Here is an 8,156-nt window from a genome sequence, read left to right as displayed (position 1 = left end):
GCAGTGGCAGAACTCGACACAGTGGCTCTTCTGGACGCCCTGGGCCTTCCATCAAAGCCAGGGACAGAGCCAGGGGTTGTGCTCGGCATCAACATCTGTAGCTTTGGCTACCTTCGTGCCACCTTCTGTCCCTCATGGACCTGCAGCTCCGGTGCTCTCTGGTCAGCCGTTTCCTGAAGGTCTCGACAGGAGACATCCGCATGTCCAACAGCCGGTCCCAGCCTGGGACCTTAATCTGGTCCTTTCCAGACTGACGGGGCAGCCTTCGAACCACTGGCGACATGCTCCCTGCTCTACCTATCGTACAAGGTGGTGTTTCTGGTAGCGATAACTTCAGCCAGGAGGGCATCTGAGCTCAAGGTCCTAACATCAGAGCCTCCTTACACCGTGCTCTATAAGGACAAAGTTCAGCGCAGGCCACACCCAGCTTTCCTCTCGAAGGTTGTTTCCCAATTTCACATCAACCAGGACATCTTCCTCCCAGTCTTCTATCCTAAGCCACACTCAAGTGGCAGGGAGCAGAAGCTTCACTAATTGGATGTCCACAGAGCGCTAACCTTCTACATCGAGAGAACGAAGCCGTTCCAAAAGTCAATTCAACTGTTTGTGGCTATGACAGACAGGATGAAAGGTCTTCTAGTCTCCTCCCAATGAATTTCTTCGTGGATCACGTCATGCATCCTGGAATACTACACCCTGGCAGGAGCACCTGCCCTTCCGCTCACAGCGTGCTCCACCAGGGCGCAGGTTCCCACCCAGGAAAATATGCAGAGCGCCGACATGGTCCTCCATACATGTTTTCATTGTGCATTATACGATTAACCAGCAGGCCAGAGACGACGCAGCCTTTGGTAGAGCAGTGCTCCAATCAGTGCATAACTCCAACCCAGCCTCCAGAACTTAGGCTTGGGGGGTCACCTGATTGGAATGGACATGAACAAGCACTCGAAGAAGAAAAAAGAGTTACTCACCTTCTAGTAACTGTTGTTCTTCGAGATGTGTTGTTCATGTCCATTCCAATACCCACCCTCCTCTCCCTCTGTCGGAGTAGCCGGCAAGAAGGAACTGAGGTGGTGGCGTGTCGGCATGGCTCTATATTGAGCGCCATGAAGGTGTGACTCCAGGGGGCACCCAGGTCGACACGACGGATGCTGCTATGGGAAAAATCTTCCGGCTGCTCTGCGTGTGCACACACCTGACTGGAAGGGACATGAACAACACATCTCGAAGGACAACAGTTACGAGAAGGTGAGTAACTGTTTTTTAGGGTTGGGTTGATCTTGGATAAACTTATTAGCATGTAAATAGGTTCTTTTATTGTTTTTAATATGGCTTCTCTGTAGTGCTTTAAACTTAAGAATAAAATAGGCTTGCAAAGAAAGTGCTGTATGGCAAAGTATAACTAAGGCTGCGATTTAGTCATGGATTCCATGACTTCCGAAGACCTCCATGACTTCAGCCAGTGCCGGCTGGGAGCTGCAGGGTCCCCTGCCACCTGCAGAGGCCGGGAGCAGCTGGGTACCCCTGCTGCTCATCCCCTGAGCTCCTGGCGGCGCAGGAGGCAGGGGGAACCCCACAGCTTGGAGTCAACGGAGGGGGGACCCTGGCGCTCCGAGCCCCCACGGCTGGAAGGGGATCCCTGGAGCTCCCAGCCCATCCACAGCTGCCCAGGCTCCCCATTTTGTCACAGATATTTTTAGTAAAAGTCAGGGACAGGATATGGGCTTCCATGAATTTTTCATTATTGCTTGTGACCTGTCCCTGACTTTTACTAAAAATATCCATGACAAAATCTTAGCCTTACGTAAAACTATTGGCAATTACTCTGTTTATTAGGCTCTGAAGAGACAGCAAGTAGGCCTGGTTAGGCACATTGTCCCTGCAGGGAATAACACAGTGAAGTTAGGAACTGTTCAGCCTGGAGAGACACTGGTCAGAAGGAAAAGAGATGCATGTCTCCATGCACGAGAGGTGAGGGCCCGGGGAGCTTGAAGCCTGAGACTGGGTGCCCTTGCTGTACTGGGGGAGTACAGGTACAGTTGCCCTGACCTGAGACACTACTATCCCTAAAATGCTGTCCTCTCCTAGGTGAAACATGGTAGCTCTTTAACAGCGAAGAGCAACATTAAACAGACTGATGCAGGAAGTGAAAAATAATATATGGAAATGACATTACAAGGGGAACATCAGGGAGGTAAAATATAATTATTTAAATTGAAATTTGGCCAAGATACTGTCACTAATGCAGCAACTCTTTTGAAAAATGCTGTGGATCTTTAATAAGCATGGATAGTTGGGCTTTAGGTTGCCTTATCCAAAAGACAGCATAGTAGCCCCTGTATGATACTGGAGCATTGTTTCGTAAATGACAAAGGGAGGAAGGCCACCTACTGAATCACCATTTGAGTTTTTCTTTCAACCTTTCCATTTAAATACTAAGTAGGCCCAAAGATAAATTCTGATGAGATCACAAGGCTTACAATTGTGCACTGCTTAAACCTGTTATGAAACCAGTGTCACCTGATTATACTTTATTGAATATTGTTAGAATGTTCTTTCTAAAGGAATTTTCCAACTAAGCCACACATGTAGTAGCAACAGACATCTGCATCTGTGTTCAATAGGTTTTTAACTTGATGTGCATAGCTGTTGCACCAACCCCAAAAAATTGTGAGCATCAAAGGAGGTTTCTTAGCTTCCATTGGATAAAAAAATAAATCTTGAGAAAAATGTTGACATTTGGGACAATATTAAATTATGCACCATCGTGGTATATGGATTTAATGTATCTGTTTCATATTTAGTATGAAATATTTACTATAGCAATATCTCCTTCATATGGTGTATCCCATCTCTCTCCGTATAAATCCTGTCTATGAAAAGGAGCTGTGAAAAATAGAAGACCTTATATGGAGTAAATAAAGAGCAATTTACAGACAAATGATGAATCTGAGAGATATGGAAGACATCCTAAGAGTAAAAAAAAATCCTCATAATTCATATCAAGTGAAACCACAAGTGAAATATGGAGGCCTTTCATCATAAATAGAATGATTCTATGTTCCACAGATGTTCACTTTGTCATGTCTATTTGAAAGATTTAAAATAATGTTTCATTCTTTTGTATTAAAATATGACAGAATTCTATCGTTTCAGGTTGAGCAGAGCTGTTTGTGTGAGTAGAGAACATCTCCTGCTGAAGTCATAGGGGACCTTCTGCAATCTGCTTTGCCTCGTTCCCAGAGGGTAAAAAAATATATTCCAAAACTCCTTATTAGTTTGATATTCAGTCAAAGATTTTTCTTTAACAATGGAAAGATATGATTAGTCTGGGATGAAAAGTTCTGCTGTACATAGAAAGGGTTCTTTGTAAAACTCCAGATAAAACTAAAACAAGGCGGGTTGAAACAGCCTGCTGAGTCTGCAGCTATAATGTACATTGTATGTACTGGCTTCAAACCCTCATCAAAAGTAAATGAGGCTTTGTCTACACTTAAAAAGGTTTGCTGGTACAGGTATACTGGTAGAGCTATACCAACCAAAACCTTCTTAGTGCAGACACAGCTCATAGTGGCAGAACTAGTTCCCCAAACAAAAAAACTATACTGTCAAAAGGATTTTCTATCTGTATAACTATGTCTACAGTAGGGCTTTTGTTAGCATAGCTATGTAGGTTAGGGTGTGATTTTTTTCTCTCACACTCCTAACTGACAAAGCTATGGAAAGTTTTACTGGCAGTGTAGACCAGCCCCCAGTAAGGACAGTAGTGACTGCACTGATTCCAGATAAGCAAAATGGCTGCAATGCTGTTATTTTAATATGTTTAGTAAATTGGGTTGAGTCCTGAAACATTTCATCCCCAACACATATACCTGTGCTTGTGTGCAAGTCATACCAGGCAGGGACAATGCATGAGTTAGTAAAGGATGATGAGCAAATCCCATACAGCCATTACTCTACTTGTCATCCTGCTTGCATGGAAAAGTAGTATACAAGTGGCCTGTGGCAGGGGATGTGCCTGGAGTTATAGTAAAACCTTAAGATGTACATACTTTGTAGTTTCAGGGGACTGTTTGTTTCTTTAATTTTGTAATTAAAATTAATTATATTCCCTTAAACTGCGATACTGACCTTTTAAACTGGATGTACCCCTACACTGAAAAGTGTAAATGCACTATTTATACTTGTCTTAAAAAATATCAAAATCCAGAAAGAATTACAATAATCTCTTAAATTTAGTTATTAATTCAAACAAGCCTAAATTAAATTGAAGCAGCAAACTATGGGGGAGTGGGGGGAATTAAGTCTATCTGGTTGCACTGAAACTCCATCCAAAGCTCCTCACCAGACTATTGTTACAAAGTTTACAACAACCAGAACCTGCTCATTTCATGTTTATTCTCAGAAGGCACAACTCAGTATTAGGTGCTTATTGGAAATACTAATTTTACAAGTTAACTCTTTAATATATGTCACAAACCCCAGAGTGGGTGTATACTGTAATTAGACCAAAAGGCATTTCTTACTTTAACAGTAAAAGACATTTTTAATGTAACAATATTTCAGATAAATTAAATGTTTTTATAACAAAACAGATGCAAATATTCATTAAAATTGCAATACTTAGAACACATACAGCACTTTTCACTTTCAAAGTGCTTTACAAATCTTTACCAAATAATTCCTCACAACACCCTTGTGAGGAAGGTATTACGCACCATTTTACAGGTGAGGAAATTGGCAGTGTGTGACTTGCTCAAGACACAAGAGGGGGGAATCTGTCGACCATAAAACTAGAACTCAGGAATTCTTGGCTTCCAATCCTGTGCCCAGACCATACATCTCAATACAGTTGTTACTTTAAACTTTGTATAAGAACACCCAAAAAGTTGTTCTAATAAGAGGTAGCCTCCATATAATGGTTTGGGTACAACAGATTGTACAGAGGTTTTGCCTTATTTTTAAGTTTGGTGCAGCTGTAAGAACCAGTGTAAATAACACTACATTTCCCCATTCAAGAACTGACCAAACATAGGTTTAATTAATTTATGAGATTATCATCATCATTAACTATTTATATTGCAATAGCACTTGGGACACCATTCATGGATCAGAGACTCACTGTGCTAGGAACTGTGAACAAATCCCCAAAAGGTGAACCCTTTAAACTTTTTCTTTCTTCTTGCTAATATAATCCATCCTGTTCAGATCAAGAAAAAAGCCTTTAGATCTAATACTTGTGTATTTCAACTACTCAGGTAAAAGAAATGAAATATAATTAAAATGTTGGCACTTAGTGTCCAAAGAAGAATGTATATTTCAAAGCACTTTTGGGAATTGTTCCTTGACACAAAACATTATTTGGACCTGATATTTGATGTAAGTTTTCTTTTTATTGTTTTGTCTACTTTAAATTTGATGTTACCTCCAGAAATACATAAAATAAAAAACATGAAAAAAATTGAGCCTGGATTAAGATCATTCAAAACTGGCTATTTAGCAACTTCTTTTCAATAATATAAACTGAATGAAAGCAAACATTTCTAACTACAAGACCATGAATTCTCTACTCCTGATTTTTTTAACAGTCCAACTTTACTTGTTTCAGTTTTCCTGTAAAGGTCACGTGCAAAGGGAAAAATGGGGTTGTGCCCTTTTTTGTGATAAAGGCTTGAATTTTTTTCCTGCCTTTTTTTTTTTTTTTGTTTAAGCCTTAAAAGGATGTCAATTAGGGTTACCATACGTCCTCTTTTTCCCCGGACATGTCCGGCTTTTCGGCAGTCAAACCCCCGTCCGGGGGGAATTGCCAAAAAGCCGAACATGTCCGGGAAAATGGCGGCTCTGCTCCTCCCCGACTCTTCGGCTCTGTTTAAGAGCCGGGCTGCCCGAGCGCTACTGGCTTTGGGCAGCCCCCCGTGCCTCCGGACCCTGCGCCGCCGGAGCCCGGGAGGGGAAGTGCCCGGCCAGGGGCGCAGGGTCTGGAGGCATAGGGGCTGCCCAAAGCCCGAGCGCTACCGGCTTCACGGTTTGCCGGGCAGCCTCCAGACCTTGCGCCCCCAGCTGGGTGCTTCCCCTCCTGGGCTCCAGCTGTGCTGGGGAAGCGCCGGCCGGGGGCGCAGGGTCTGGGAGCTGCCCGGCAAACCCTGAAGCCAGTAGCGCTGGGGCAGCCCTTTCCCTGTGGCTGGGAGTGGGAGGGAGCGGAGTTAGGGTGGGGAAGAGGCGGAGTTGGGGCGGGGCTAGGGGTGGGGAAATGGGCAGGGCCAGGGCCCGTGGAGGGTCCTCTTTTTTTATTTATTAGATATGGTAACCCTATGTCAATTCTTATTTCCTTTTTGGTGGTGGACTTCTTGGATGACTCAGATTTGTATAGGAAACTTCCTCAGACAATAATTGAATGGGTCGGGTATTAAATCTTTCCAAAAGTCTCCCAAGTATTTGAAATAGGTGTAAACATAAAAAAAACAAACCCACAATTTTAAGCAGTGTGGATAACCATGTCCTGTCTACTAATAAGATTTCATTTCCTTTGGTCATGTCTACACAGTGAGTTAGCATGCAGCAAGCCAAAGAGCAAATCTACAATGCATCACCTTGATGTGTAATGTCCCGTGTGGACACTTGTAGTTTAGTGAAGGTCCTAGAGTGTGGGTTAGCAACTATGCTTTCAAACAGTAGTATGCTAACCCACACTCCAGGACTTTCTCCGTGCTACACTGTTTGTAAGGGTGTCCACATGGGACTTTGTTGTGCTGCAAGCTGATGCGCTGTAGACCCACCTTGGCTTGCCCTGCAATAACTCGCCACATATATGAGCCTTTTCTACCATGGTCATAATCATACTAGTTCCTCCACTGTCCATGGAGTCTGTCACAAAGTCTAGATTTCTAAAGTAAAAACAAGAAGGAAAATATTTTCAAAGAGAATCTCCACCAAACTTTCAGACCTGCTGCTCTAGAAATCAGAAAGAGGGAAAAAAGGGCACAAACCTATTTTTCCTTTGTTACATCACCTTTAAAGCAAAGCTACAAGAAACAACTAAAATTTGACTTTTGTTTAAAAAAAAAAAAAAAAAAAAACAGTCAGGTAAAGCAGAAGCAAGGGTATGGGTGAAATGTTTGAGGGGGAAAAAAATATATGAGGGCTCTGGCCTACTTTCCGTGTGCTGATTTGAACTACACATTGTGGGTACCACCTAGTGGAGACAGGGAGGATTCTTCATCTTGCATTCTTTATTACCTTTACCCTACTACTTACAGCCGGGGGCTTCCCGCCCAAAGGCAATGCTCCGCCTCCCAGACCAGTCACCTTGACCCGAGAGGGCGAGCATGCACCTGCGCTGGTTCTCAGTCCCACTGCAACGAGGAATGTAAATATCGGTTACGAACGTTGACCGGTTAAATGATTACAATGATATCGTTTAATTGGTTAACTGTTACCCAAGGTCGCTGCGGCTGGGCTGGCGCAGCCGGGACCCCTCTGGCCAATGGTTAAGGGCCGGTTAACCGATAAACCTCCTGCGTTGGTTAAACGTTTACATCCCTGTTTGCAACCCCCGTATTCCCGGTTGGGGTTTAAGCCGGAGTCTCTCGTGGATGGGTTTCTCAAAGCCCAGCCCGGGCAGGCGAGCGGTGACGTAGGACTCCCCGCTTCCAGGTGCCCAGGCTCAAGCCGTTTCTCGCAGCTGGCTGCAGGGAAAAGCTTGAGCGCAGGGCCGAGCCCGCCGTGGGCTCCCCAACGAGCCCCTCGTGCTGGCGGAGCCCGGGGCAGGACTCAGCCGCATGGGCCGGGGCGCCCAGGCCAGAGTCCCTCAGCGATGCTGCTCAGTTCATGCCACTTCTTTCCGAAGCTCGCCCTGGACGATGGGGACCGCGGGGGAACTGCTGCCCGCAAGGCGCGGGGACAGCCGACTGGGCCTGCGCCCCATACGCCGCCACCGCCGCTCCGCCCTATGCCTCCCTCGCCGCAACCCCCAAGGTCTCACTCCGAGAGCCGTTAAGTTACCCGGGTCTATTTGAACAGCATCATAGGAATAATCGGCTCGCGCAAGACGCTGATTGGTTGATCGTCTCGCGCTGTTATTGGCGGAGGCGGCAAAGGGTGGGTGGGGTTGAGTCGGTGTGACAGGACCTACTCACTTTCCTTGGAAAGGGAGGGGG

This window comes from Malaclemys terrapin, chromosome 8, assembly GCF_027887155.1.
Source record: "Malaclemys terrapin pileata isolate rMalTer1 chromosome 8, rMalTer1.hap1, whole genome shotgun sequence".
Taxonomy (NCBI): Eukaryota; Metazoa; Chordata; order Testudines; family Emydidae; genus Malaclemys; species Malaclemys terrapin.
This window is presented reverse-complemented; position numbering follows the sequence as displayed.